Below are 14843 nucleotides of genomic sequence, written 5' to 3'. Positions count from 1 at the left end.
TAGAACTGAACACAGGGGTCAAAAATAGTGTCCAAGTTCCGAGTGCTTTCTTTGAGCAGCACGCACACATACAGTCGAATAAAAGTAAAACTGAAAACAAACCAGAAAAATACCGTAAATACTTCATGCAGCAGCAAACTTATGACGATTAAATCACTCATTCATAAGATTAGGTATAAGAAACTAGACTTCCATGTAAAGTATCAAAATTATACACAACATGGGTAAGTAAAGTTTGAATTGTGAGAAGATTATTCTCATGTTAGCATTCATTAAATTACTAAGGCTGGTCAATCACTATACTGGTAATCAGGAATAAACTTTCACATAATGTTAACACAAAATATTGCTCAGATAGCATTTTCCTTTATGAACTAAGCTGACACTTACAGATAATGGTTTATGATGGTGCAAACAGGGGAAAAACGACACAGGATTGTGTAAATGTTCACCACAACACTCAAAAACTCTGCCACACAAAATGGCTGCCCTTACATGATCCAACTGAATTTCAAATTTAAGGGTAGCAGCACCATTAGAATTCAAATCGGCAGGGCTATATTTCAAATTAGAACCTGAACATATGCACTCAAACCGAGAGCAGTTTTGACTTTGCAGCCTTACTTGGAAATTTTATAAGCCGACCTCTGGATGAGATGTTAAACTACAGGGATATTGCATGCTTGACTGCATTAGTTTAACACTCTCAAGTTGCCGTTATGTTTTGCTAATAGTTCCAGTGGGATGCTCAAACTCCTTGCTCCTCCATCAACCACCCAGTTGGTCATCTACCCAGGTCTGGCCTATCGTGGTGTTGCATTTGGAATTTTAAAGCAAATGTAGATTGTTCAGTGTGTACATCAGTTGAATTTACATAGAACAGTGCCTAGAATTTGCTGCAAAGAATTAGACAACTCAGCTTAACAGTTCTTTTTGTCAATATTTCTTTGTCGTCTCTGCTACTCTATTTACCCCCATAGTATTTTTAATCACTTTCTTTTTTCTACAAATGTTGCTTCCCCTAAATACATTTATACCATTCATTTCACTTACTCCTGTAAATAATTTTCAATTCTAACCATTCCCTGAGTAAAGAAGATTCTTTATTCAATGACCGTCTTAAAACATTACCTCCATCGTAATCAGCCCTTCCATAATTTTACAATTCTGTAGGATTATCCAATATGTCCTCTTTTCTGAGGGAAGTCCCACCTGTTTAGTGTCTCAGCTCTGGTATCATCCATGTACCTTTTGTCCTGAATGGAATTCAGACTCATTCAACACCGAGTCAGACATATTGATCATTACACACCCCCTTACATTAATTCTACGCTTACCCCATTTTGTCTGCCAGCTCTGCACTTTCCCTGTAACTGTAACACTTTATTCTGCATTCTGTGATTGTTTTCCCCTTGTGGTACCTCAATATACTGATGTGATCAGATGGTCTGTGTGGATAAGATGAAAAAGAAACACACCCAATGATCACAGGGAGAATACGCAAACTCTACAGAGACAGCACCTGAGCTCAGAAATGAACCCCTGACCCAGGGGCTATGTGGCAGCAGCACTGTCTGCTGTACAATTGTGAATTGCTTGGTGTAGTTTGTTGTCTCATTCGTGGACTTAGATTCTGAAATTGCCCAGGCTGCACATTTCCCAGCACTCACCCCCCCCCCCCACCCCAACCCCCACCAATGCCAGACATGACCAGAATTGGCAGAAGAATCTGTTACAGATTCTTCTGAAGGCTAAATAAAAAAAACTAACACCCGCAGCTGCTCTGTGTGCATTCTATCTTTTCCATTTATAGGTAAAAGCAGCCTGTGAAAATACAACAACTCTATTCAGTTAGACATTTATTAGCTCTGGACAAAGAACTTGATTTTTTACCTTTGGTCACATTTATCTACAGAATCTGTTGGAACTGTACAGTTTTTACCTGCAACTGTGTTAGAGGCTTGTCTCTGCTGAGTTCACTGCTGGCGATTCACAATTCAGATGAGGCCCCGGGCGAGACAAGGCAATAGAATTGCCAAGGGTTCTGATTACTAGCGTACAATCCACATCCTCATGTTTGTGTACCATGTCAGTCATGTCTGTGATGTTCCCCTTTCCTCCCACCTTGGTCAAGTGGTTGTTCATGGTTCACTACTCATAAACACAAGGAGATACTTGGGTGATGGATCCAGAAGATGGGATTTAAGCGAATAAGTCCTCACTGGTTTGTTACATTTGATGGCTGTGGGCCTGTATTCACTGGAGTTTAGAAGAATGATGGGGAGATCTCACTGAAACCTATTGAATATTGAAAGGCCTGGATAGAGTGGATGTGGAGAGAATGTTTCCAATAGTGGGGGAGTCTAGGAGCAGAGGGCACAGCCTCAGAATGTAAGGATGTCCTTTTAGAACAGAGATGAGGAACTTCTGTAGCCAGAGTCTGTGAGACTCATTGCCAAGTTCAGTCCCAGAGGAGGCCAAGTGATTGGGTATGTTTATAGCAGAAGTTGATAGGTTCTTGATTAGTAAGGACATCAAAGGTTATCAAAGAAGGCAGGAGAATGGGGTTCAGAGGATTAATAAATCAGTCATGAATCGATAGGCCGGATGGTCTAATTCTGTTCCTATGTCTTATGATCTTTATCCATGTTAGTGTAGTATATAGTGCAAGACTCTGTAGGACAGTGATAATGTAAATTGCTGCAGGCCTGTTACCCTTGTCAGGTACAGGGACAGTCAACATGAGAGCTGTGTAGCTGCAGTTGTAGCAAGAACTGGGTGTCAAGACTTGGGTTTGCCTGCTGCTGCAAACCAGGTAAGAGACGCGGAAGCACTACAGCGTGATTGAGCTCAGCTAGAGCCTGACGTTGCCCATCAGTGCTGCCCTCCTGTGTTCTAGCGATGGAGTGACAGGCTGGATTATGTGCGTCTGTGCACTGCCCGGAGACTGTACATTGCTGGACATTGTCGCTCAGGATCTTGAACTATATCTGTTTTCAGAGACTGTACATCAATTTCTGGACATTGTCACTCAGGGTCTTGAACTATATATGTTTTTTTTGGAGTGGATATGCTTCTTTGCACAATATTTTGAATTATGTTACTTGCTATTTTTGAATGTTTCATTGCTGTTTTGAATGTTTTGCATCCTGGCCCCAGAAGAATGCTGTCACATTCAGCTGCATCTATGTATAGTTTGAATGATAATTAAACTTGATTTGATTTGATAACATTGCAAATAGCTGTTAAGATGCTGTGCAAGTCATTGTCTGACAAGTGGAAAGTCGTCTGTGCTTTTTCAGATTGGAATACTCTGCCCTGCAAGGGGACAAGCACAGACCCAGAGCTATTCAAAAGGCCACTATTCTGTTGCTTTCTCCACAACATTGAGAAACTGACTAGTACCCCAACTCAGAAGGGGTGAAGCTAGGGTATGCTTGAACATTGAACTTGCAATCTCACGGATGCAAATTGAAACAAGTTTGATTCCTTCTTTGAAATCCCGGTACCTTATCTTGGGTATCAGTAGAAGTGATTGGGTACCTGTCAGGTCCTGGGGAAGGGAATCAACCATACTTCTGTAGGTTTAACCAACTTGCTGCAACTCGCAGCTTTGAACCAGCACACTAACATGTTGGTTCTTATTTGCCCTCTGAAGCAACCCTGTAACTGTTTAAAGTTCAAAGTAAATGTATTCTCAATGTACATATATGACACTATACACACAAGAGATTCTGCAGATGTTGGAAACCCAGAGCAACATGCACAAAATGCTGGAGGAACTCAGCAGGTCAGGCAGCACCTATGGAAATGAATAAACAGTTGACATTCGGCCGAGACCCCTCAACAGGACTGGAAAGCATTTTGTGTACATATCTCACTATACACTAACGTGAGATTCATTTCCTTGCAGGTATTCACAGCAGAATAGAAAAGTACAATAGAATCAATGAAAAGCTACACACAATGACTGATAAACAACCAATGTACAAGAGACACGGTGCAAAAAAATAGTTAATTAATACTGAGCACGAGTCATAAAGTCCCTGAAAGTGAGTCCATAGGTTGTAGAATCTGTTCAGAATTGGGGCAAATGAAGTTATCCATGTTGGTTCAGGAGCCTGATGGTTGAGGGGTAATAACTGTTCCTGAACCAGGTGGAATGAGACCAAAGGCCCCTGTACCTTCTACGTAATGGTAGTAGGGAGAAGAGAGCATGGTCTGCATGGTGGAGGCCCTGAATGATGGATACTGCTTCCTTGTGGTAGTGTTCCTTCTAGATGTGCTTAATAATGGGGAGGACATTGCCTGTGATGGACTGGGCTGCATCCACCTTTTTCTGTAGACTTTTCTGTTCATGGGCATTGGTGTTTCTATACCAGTCAGGGTTGTCCTAGACGACTACTAGCCATAGTACTAAACAGAGCCTCATCACTATCTTCTGAGGCAGCTAGCAGTGAGGTGAAGTATGTTCTTAGCAACCACAACATTCAATTATCTTAATCTGTATTTTATGTTTCTCTTCAAAAAAAATGGAGCTGTTGAGGATCTGGGTTCTAATCTTTCAGAATCAGCAGATAGTTCTTGAAGATCAAAGCTGCAGATACCAGAAATGTGTAACAAAAACAGAAAATGCTGAGAACACTCAGGAAGTCAGGCAGCATCAGGAAAGAGCAACATGGTAGGTATTTCAGGAAGTAAACCTTTCATCAGAGCCCAGTCAGTTCTACTTGACATTCACTGTTTCAACACTGGAAGTCCCTACAGCTGACTTAATTAAAGGTGTCTTCCTCACACTCTCTGAAGTCCTTTACTGAACTGTGTGGCAGCTATGGTCTAGTCGTGGCCCCTCCATATAATCCCCAACACTTCAGTTCAGCATTAAAGTTTGCGTGAGATGTTTGAGTAAAACGTTACACCAAAGCCTATCTCCCTTACTGAAGAGTGTATAAAATCATGAGGGTGAATGAGTCTTTTTTTTAACCAGGGTCATCAAGATCCAGAGGGCATAGGTTTGAAGTGAGAGAGCAGAGATTTAATAGGAACCTGAGGGACAATATTTTTAACACACAGGATGGTATGTATATGGAATGAGCTGCCAGAGGAAGTGTTTGAGGCAAGTACAATATTGTCATTTAAAAGTAAGAGGAACAGGTGCAAGGATAGGTAAAGTTTAGAAGATTATGGACCAATGGAGGCAAACAGAACTAGCTTGGATGGGCACCTTATTTGGCATGGACCAGTTGAGCCAAAGGGCCTGTTTCTATGCAGTATGATTCTTGAGAGCACTAAAGTGAAAGTCAAAGTAAATTTATTATCAAAGTCTGTAAATGTCATCATATACTACCTTGTGATCTAGTTTCTGGCAGGTGTTTATATAAAAATAAAGAAATACAGTAGCATTTATGAAAACCCATGCATAAATAAAGACTGAAGTAACCAATGTGCAAAGGAAGTCAAATTGAGCAAATAAAAGTAATTAAATGAATAATACCAACAACATGAGTTGTAGAGTCCTTAACAGTGAGTCTATAGGTTGTGGAATCAGTTCAAAGTTGAGTTGAGGAGTTATGCAGTCTACTTCAAGAGGCTGATGGTTGTAGGATAAGAACTGTTCCTGAACCTGAAGGTGTGGGACATAAGGCTCCTGAACCTCCTGCCTGATGGTAGTAGAGAGAAGAGAGCATGGCCTGGATTGTGGGGATCCTTCATGATGGATGCTGCTTTCTTGTAGCAGTACTCCTTGTAAATGTGCTCAGTGGTGGGGAGGACTTTGCCTTTGATAGACTGGGTTGTATCCACCATTTTCTGGAGACTTCTCTGTTCCTGGGCATTGGTGTTTCCTTACCAGATGGTGATGTAACCAGTTAGGTTACTCTCCACTGTGCATCTATAGAAGTTATTATTGACTACAGATCATATGGCAGTCCTTCAGAGACAACCAAGTAAGTTCTCCCCACCAACCTGGTTAATGCTTTTCTCTCAAGCATCACTAAACCGGGTTATCACAATGTGGGAGCTTTACGTGCAAACTGGCTACCTTTCCATTTGTCTGGACTTGTCCCTGGAGTGCTTTGAGACATTGAAGTTGGGCACCGTACAAGAAGAATGCAAATTTTCCTTTTTATGGAAATCTTTCCTTGTCAGAGTCAGCATTTAAACTGCAATGACAGCTCTACAAAGGGATTAGGGGACAGTGTTCTGACAAAATGCAATTTCCATTCACTCTGATTCCAATGGTTAATCATCTTCAGTGGTGTGATTATGATTTTGAAGAAAATTGCATTCTTGAAATTAACCTGTCCTGAAAATGTTTACTGGCTGCTAGTCAAAACTCCATGCTTCTTCTATGGGTTTCAGCTAAAGAAGTTGATGCTTCTTCTATGGGTTTCAGCTAAACTTTGGCTCCTGATGTAAATGTTTGGCATGAGACTGTAATTAACATGATAAATAGAAGCAGAGTGTCTATTGTGTGTCCTCTATTATTCAGTGAGATTGCAGCTGATCCAGCATCTCAGCCAATTCCTCACTGGTACTATCCACCTTTTTTACCTTCTCCAGGCTGAAGAAACTGTTTCACAGTATTTAACTTGTCAATCCTCCTCAAAACCTTCTTCATCTTTACAGGCCTCTTTGAATGAGTATCGACTAATCTTAATTCAGTCTCTCTTCATGAGACAACCCAACTTGGGATTCATAAGGCTTTAAGACATAGGAGCAGAATTAAGCCATTTGGCCCATCGGGTGTGCTCTGCCATTTCCTCTAGACTTATTTAATTTCCCTCTCAACCACATTCTCCTGCCTTCTCTCCATAACCTTTGACACCCCTACTAACTGAGAATCTATCAACCAAATGTCTTGGCCTTCACAGCGGTCTATAGCAATCAGTTCCACAAATTCGCATCCCTCTATTCTAAAAGACCATCTTAGTGAATCACTGATTCAAAGAAAAATATTGGCTTTAAGAATCAGAATCAGGATTAACATCACTGGAATATATTTTGTTCTGCGGCAGCATTGCATTGCAATACATAATACTTTTTAAATGATAAATTACAATAAGAAATATATATAAAAATTAAGTTAATTATGCAGTGCAAAAAGAGAGAAACAAAAAATCTAGTGAGCTAGTGTTTATGGGTTCATTGTCCATTCAGAAATCTGTTAGTGGAGGGAAAGAAACTGTGCCTGAAACGTTGAGTGTGTCATCAATGTAAATACCGATTCCTGTAGTCTGCCCTAGTAACCGTTTACTAGCCTGAGAACAAACTGTATATCCTTTCTCTCTTTTGCTCTTTAAATAATCTTCACCATGCCGACGCAAATTCTGACAAAATTCATTTTTAATTTTTCAATCATTATAAAATTTACTTTTGAGTATTTAATGTGAATTTTTATCAGTTTGAATCTTCTGGGCTGCTTAAAATTATGTGTATAAGGCAGATCATTTTTCAATAAGTATCTCATTAAAATCTATAATCACTGATCAAAATATAATGAATCATTATATGAATCAAAATTTACATGAATCAAATCATGCTTGCTTGAACTTACTGTAATAATTTCCCTGAGTTATTGCATTTGTAAGATAAATTTGCAGCTACTGAATATCTCTGGTCTTCTGTGACTGTTACTGGGGTGTGTTTATTTACCAAATCCAGTTTCTGATGAGGGAAGTGCAATTTCTTCAGTCTGTGTGTATGAGATGATATTAATCTTTATAAATAAATATCTTCTTATTAATATGCTGAATGAAATACCATAACCCACTAATTTAACAATCAAGCTCTTATAAGACCTGATACATGAGGCTAAATGTAACAGGTGACCGAGTTCATCTATGAAAAACAAAGGGCTTTCAGTGTTGACCTTCAGCCAGATCTAAGGTCAGAAAGAATATATTACATAGAATATTACAGCACAGTACAGACGATTTGGCCCATGATGTTGCACCAACTTTTAACCTACTATGAGATTAATCTAACCCTTCCCTTTTTTATAGTCCTCCATTTTTCTATCATCCGTGTGCCTATCTAAGAGTTTCTTAAATGCCCCTCATGTATCTGTTTCTATCATCATCCCTGACAGGGTGTTCCATGCACCCACCACTCTCTGTATAAAAACATGTATCTCTGACATCCCCCCTATACTTTCCTCCAATCGCCTTAAAATTATGCCCCCTGGTATTAGCCATTTCTACCCTGGGAAAAAGTCTCTGGCTATCCACTCGATCTATGCCTCTTATCATCTTGTACACCTCCATCAAGTCACCCCTCATTCTCCTTCGCTGGAAAGAGAAAGCCCTAGCTCTCTGATCCAGACAGTATCCTGTTAAATCCACTCTCAGTGCTCATCACATCCGTCCTGTAATGAGGCGATCAGCACTGAACACAGTATTCCAAATGTGGTCTAACCAGGGTTTTATAGAGCTGAACATGACCTCATGGTGGTAGAATGAAAGCTTGCTGTGTCCCCTAGCTAAGGAAAGGGAATATCAGCTAGCACCTTTGCCCTTCAGCTAGAATCCTGTGAGACCCTTATTAATGGAAGCTCCATGTTTGGGAATGAGATTCTGTTTAATTGTGAATTCCTTCATGTCCAGACAGTCTGTTTGCTCAGTGATCAGGGGCTTGTCAACTATGAAACCATTCAGCAGAGAGAATTGTTAAGGATACTGAGTGAGGAAGAGAGGAGCTCCTTTACAGTGACAATGTAGGTAGTTTGGTTGTCCCCCAATGATCTTTGACACTGCTTGTGTGGAGTTTGCACGTTTTCCCTGCAACTATGCAGATTTCCTTCTGCTACTTGTTTCCCTCCAAATCACAAAAAGTTGCCAGTTGTTTGGGCACCATAAATTGCCCCTCCCACAGGAAAATGGGGGTGGGGGTTAATGGGGGTGTGATAGCAAGCTTTGGGGGAACAAGTGGGGCAAGCAGGATTGACAGGAATCTGAGAGTTGGCATGGATTCAGTGGATTGTGCAACCACCACCTATATCATTAGGAGATACAAAATAGGTGTTATTGTGGGGTGTTTCAGCACTCCGTGTGTGCTTCCCCTCTCTAACCTACTACTCTCCTCCTGATTCTGTCCCACAGAGCTATGCCTCAGGCCCATTGTGACAACCAGGTCTCAGCTTTGGGTGAATATAGCAGACTTAGCTTGCATTGCTTTGCATTATTCAGCCAATCCCTACACTACCTTGGTCTTAACATACAGGGCAATGTAGTGAGAAAGACCATAAGACATTGGAGCAGAAATAGGCCATTCATCCCATTGAATGCATTACCATTCCATTTTGACCGATTTATTATCCACTTATTCCCATTCTCCTGCCTTCTCCCCATAATCCTTGATGCCTTGATTAATCAAGAACATATCAACATCTGCTTTAAATATACTCAATGTCTTGGCCTCTTCAGCTGTCAGGAGCAATAATTTCCACAGATTCACCACCCTCTGGCTAAAGAAATTCCACCACATCTCTGTTCTAAATGGACGCCCCTCTTTTCTGAGACTCTGCCCTCTGGTCCTAGACTCCCTCCACTATAGGAAATATCCTCTCCACATCCACTTTATCTAGGCCTGTTATAAATCCATTAGTGGAAAAGGTTCAATACTTTTCATGCATCACCAAGCTCTGTTTTGACTTTGGTCACCTTGTGTTTGATAAATGCACTTGTACTACCTCGCCATATCACTGAGCAGCAACAATTGAAATCAGAGACAATAATTCCAGTACCGTGGTGACGTAGTTTCCCAAATTGTTCAACAGGCTGCCCCAGTGTTGTGAGTTTATAACACTGCCAATAACTGTACAGAGTTTAACATACCAAACCATCCCAAGATGTTTTTGGAGTAGTGCCACTGAGCAAAATCTGACAGTAATCTGCATAAGGTGATGTTTAGGTAGGTGACCAAATGCTTGGTCAATGAATTGGGTCTTAAAGAGCTGTGAAAGGGGATTGGGGCTGAGAGGTTTATTGATGGAATTCTAGAGATTGGGATCTGTCACATTGTAGAGAGATGGAAATCCATGGTGCCCAAATAATCACTAAAAGGATTATCCACCTTATCGTGCAGCTTTGTCACTCCAGACTTAACTTTCCTCTAATGCTTTTCTGGAGAGCTAACATACTTATCTCCAAGCTTCAGCTAATTCCAGACTCTGCTGTCTACATTCTACCCCACAAGATCCCCATCAATTATTATCTTTGCTCTTGATAACCAATGTTGGTTCACCAAAGCCTCAGACTTCAAATTCTCCTGCGATTCCCAATCTTTACTTTCCTCCATGTTAAAAACTCATCCTTTGACCACCCCCTCTCACTAGCACTTTGTATACTTCTCCCTCCCTTCGCATTGAGCACATCTACAAAGCACTGTTGCAGGAAAGCAGCATCCATCATCAAGGACCCCCACCACACAGGCCATTCTCTCTTCTTGTTGCTGCCGTCAGGGGCCTCAGGACCCGCACCAGCAGGTTCAGAGACAGTTATTACCCCTCAACCATCAGGCTCCTGAACCAGAGAGGATAACTTCACTCGCCCCATCACTGAATTGTCCCATCAGCCTATGGATTCACTTTCAAGAACTCCTTATATTCTTGATAATTATTGCTTGTTTATTTATTTATTTGTTTGTTTTTGTTTTTGCACAGTTTGTTGTCTTTTGCAGATTGGTTGTAGATCCTGTTGAGTGTAGTCTTTCATTGATTCTATTGTGTTTCTTGATTTACTGTGTATGCCTGCAAGAAAACAAATCGCAGGGTTGCATATGGTGACGTATATGTACTTCAATAATAAATTTAGTTCAACTTTGTCACTGGCAGCCATGCCTTCAGAGACTAGGTAGAAAACAAAACCATTAATCCTTCTGCTTCTCCACATTCCACTTTTACACACTCATTGAGGCCTTACATCTGTGCATATCCCTGCTCACCTCTCTCGTTTTCTCATTCTATTCCTGCATCCATTCTGGGTCTTGGTTTTGCTTTTGTGAAGCACTTTATTGAGATATGACTGTCTTAAAGATTCTTGCAACTGCAAACAGTTGTACTACATACCCCTGTTGATGGACATGAAATCCGACTTTATTATTTCCAGATTGGGACTGAAACTTGGACCTCATGTGGTTTAACACTGTGCTATTTGATGCCTTTATTCATTATGGCATTGGAGCAATTTATATCTATCAAGTATTCAGCTTAATGACAATCATTTGGAAACTAGGGGACTAGAAATCAATTTAGAGCAGTGTGAAATGTGACTAATGAATGAAAGGAACTATTAATAATTCAGCATTCAATGATGGAAACTTAATGAGCAATATTTACTGAGTTGCCAAGAATGAAAGACAGATATTCATGTGTGCAAACCATTAAAATTGACAAGATGGATGCGGCTGTGGTGTCCCATTGCAGACTGTAAGACTCAGAGCCCTGATCCTTGTGCGTTGTGGAGTAATACACCAACAATCCAGCATCTGATTGTTACAGCATTAGAGTCATAGAGCACTACAGCAGAGAGCCGTCTTATCCATGCCAAACTGTTATTCTGCATCGTTCCATTAATCTGCACCTGGACCATGGCCCTCCAAACCTCTCATCCACGTACTTATCCAAACTTCTCTTAAATGTTGCAATCAAACCTGCATCCATTACTTCCGCTGGCAGCCAATTCCACACTCACTTCACCCTCTGAATGAAGAAGTTCCCACTTAGGTTCCCTTAAGTACTTCACTTTTCACCTTTAACCTATGATCTCTATTTCACCCAATGTTAGTAGAAAAACCTGCTTGCATTTACCCTTTCTATACCCTCATGATTTTGTATACCTCTATCAAATCTCCTCTCATTCTCCGACGCTCCAGGAAAAAGTCCTAACCTAGTCAACCTTTCCCTATAACTCGTCCTCAAGACCCTGCAGCAACCTTGTGAATGTCCTCTGTACTCTTTTAATCTTATTCATACCTTTCCTGTAGGTAGGTGATTATAACTGCACACAATACTCCAAAGTAGGCCTCACCAGTGCCTTATAGAACTTCAATATAACATCCCAACTCTTGATTTGTGAAGGAAATTCTCTTTACCAATTTACCTGCCTGTGATGTCACAAGGAATTATGGATCAGTATTCCCAGATAACTCTGTTCTACCACACTGTTCAGTACTTGGAGAATTGTGCTCAATTCTGGTTGCCTCACTATAGGAAGGATGTGGAAACCATAGAAAGGGTGCAGAGGAGATTTACGAGGATGTTGCCTGGATTGGGGAACATGTCTTATGAGAATAGGTTGAGTGAACTTTGCCTTTTGTCGTTGGAGCGACGGAGGATGAGAGGTGACCTGATGGAGGTGTGTAAGATGATGAGAGGCATTGATTGTGTGGATAGTCAGAGGCTTTTTCCCAGGGCTGAATTAGCTAGCACAAGAGGGTACAGTTTTAAGGTGCTTGGGAGTAGGTACAGAGGAGATGTCAGGGGTAAGTTTTTTACACAGAGGGTGATGAGTGCATGGAATGGGCTGCCGGCGACGGTGGTGGAAGTAGATATGATAGGGTCTTTTAAGAGACTCCTGCACAGATATATGGGGCTATGGGTAACCCTAGGTAATTTCTCAGGTAAGGACATGTTCAACACAGTTTTGTGGGCCGAAGGGCCTGTATTGTGCGGTAGCTTTTCTATGTTTCTATGCACTACTGTGTAAGTCCTACCCTGGTGTTTCCTCCTAAAGTGAAACATCTCACAGTTGTCCGCATTAACTGCCATCTGCCACATTTTACAGCCCATTATTTCTGCTGATACAGATCCCATGCAGGCTTTGACTACCTTCCTTGCTGTCCACTACACCCCCAATCTTGGCATCATCTAAAACATTGATTATAGATGACAAACAACAGTGGGCCCCAGCGCCAATCCCTGCAACACACCGCTAGTCACAAGCCTCCAGTCAGAGAGGCCACACTCTGGCTTCTCCCGCAAATCCAATGTTGAATCCAATTTACGACCTCATCCTGAAAACCAAGCAACCGAACCTTCTTGATCAACCTCCTATGCAGCACCTTGTCAAAGGCCTTGCTAAAGCCAATATCCTCTGCCTTTCTTTCATCAGCTTTCCTGGTAACCTCTTAGGCATGACCTACCACACTCAAAACCACGCTGACTATCTTAATCAGGCCCTGTCTATTGAAATACTTATATATTAAGTCCCTTAGGATACCTTCCTATAATTTAGCGACAACTTGCATCAGGCTGATTTGTTTGGCACATGAGCCAGAGAGCCAGTGGGTGAATCAGTTGTGCAGGTAGAGTTGAGCTCTAGGATCTAAACAGTACAATGGGCTGTGGCCTGTAACGGGGTCGTGGTCTGGCCGTCTGGAACATCAGAGGTCAGGAACTTGGCTAGGTCTGCTGTCAGAACCAGGATAAAGAGTGCTTTTACAGTATATGTCTTGCTTCTCTTAAACCCACTGGATTCACTGGAAGATTTATTATACTACTGTGTAATGTGTAAAGTAAAAGAAAAGGTTTGGGTTTAATGCAAGTTTTTCAGGCCCTCCTTCAACCCCATGTGGAATATCGTGTTTAGGAATGCCTCCCCATGAAAGGAAGTGTGTTCTTACAACAGAAGGAATGCATTAAATGGTGAGTTTCTTTCATGGAGTTGGGATGGATGGGTGTGGAGTTGCCTTTATGAGGAGAGATGGCTTGTGTTTTCTCAAACACAAAATAATCTGCAGATGCTGGGGTCAAAGCAACACTCACAACACGCTGGACGAACTCAGCAGGTCGGGCAGCATCCGTGGAAAAGATCGGTCGACGTTTCGGGCCGGAACCCTTCATCAGGACTAACAAAGGGTTCCAACCCGAAACGTCGACCGATCTTTTCCACGGATGCTGCCTGACCTGCTGAGTTCCTCCAGTGTGTTGTGGGTGTTGTGTTTTCTCAAATTCAGGAGAATGAGAGCTGATTTTGTTGAAGGATAACCATATTGTTATGGAAGATTTCCAGGTCGATCTAAATGATGTTTCCCCTGTCTAGAGTGTCTAAAGCCAGGGACTGGGGGTTAGCCTTTCAGGACTATGATCTGGAGAAATGCAGAGAGTAGAGAATCCCTGAAATTCTCTACCCAGGATGGCTGTAGAGGCTCCGTGGCTGGAAATGTTCAAGACACAGAATCAAAGTATGGTTGGTTAGTGCAAGTGATACTGAGATAGAAGATTAACCATGACTTTATAGAATGGCAGAGAAGGTACTAATAGGTAGGAGATATACCCCTGCTTCTCTTTGTTACTTTATGTGTAATGGGACATTAAACAAGTAACAGAGTGGGTAGAGAACTGTTCAAGGGTATAAGTACTAATAGCAGTTTCAAAACAAATTAAAGGGAAGCAGGCTCACAATCAGAAATACTGCCTTGGGTACTGTGAATAAATGAAAAACTGAAAGATTCAGAGTAGTTAAACCAGGAAAAAAAAGTACAGGGTGGGTAAAAACACTGTAGCAGAGGGTGAGTGTCTGCATGGCCCACATAAGTAATTTTTCAACAGATAATGTGCAAGCAACGTTTTGAATGAATTGCACTCATGGATTCAACTTCGAGAGTATAGTGTGGGAGGTACAGCTGGCAGTTTGACGCAGGGTCATCAGGACTGTACCAGGCTTAAAATAAAGATCAGGAAAATATAACCAAAGAGACAGAGTAACCTCACTGACACTTGGGTAGCAATTGAAGCGAGTTATTCGAGCTGGAGGTCTGTAATTAGTGGTGCTCCGCAGGGATCTGTGCTGGGATCTCTGCTGTTTGTTATGTATTTAAATGACCTGGATGAAATGTAGTTGAGG

General features: G+C 41.5%; 1 protein-coding gene across 4 annotated transcripts in view; it reads left to right on the top strand.

The window, feature by feature from the left end:
• The window catches only part of vac14 (vac14 homolog (S. cerevisiae)), a 468264-nt gene that overhangs the window by 351041 nt on the left and 102380 nt on the right, over positions 1–14843 (top strand). The gene's annotated exons all lie outside the window — the stretch shown is intronic.

The sequence above is a fragment of the Mobula birostris genome, chromosome 15 (genome assembly GCF_030028105.1).
Source record: "Mobula birostris isolate sMobBir1 chromosome 15, sMobBir1.hap1, whole genome shotgun sequence".
NCBI lineage: Eukaryota > Metazoa > Chordata > Chondrichthyes > Myliobatiformes > Myliobatidae > Mobula > Mobula birostris.
The sequence above is the reverse complement of the archived record's forward strand: the minus strand, read 5'-3'. Positions and strand labels throughout refer to the sequence as shown.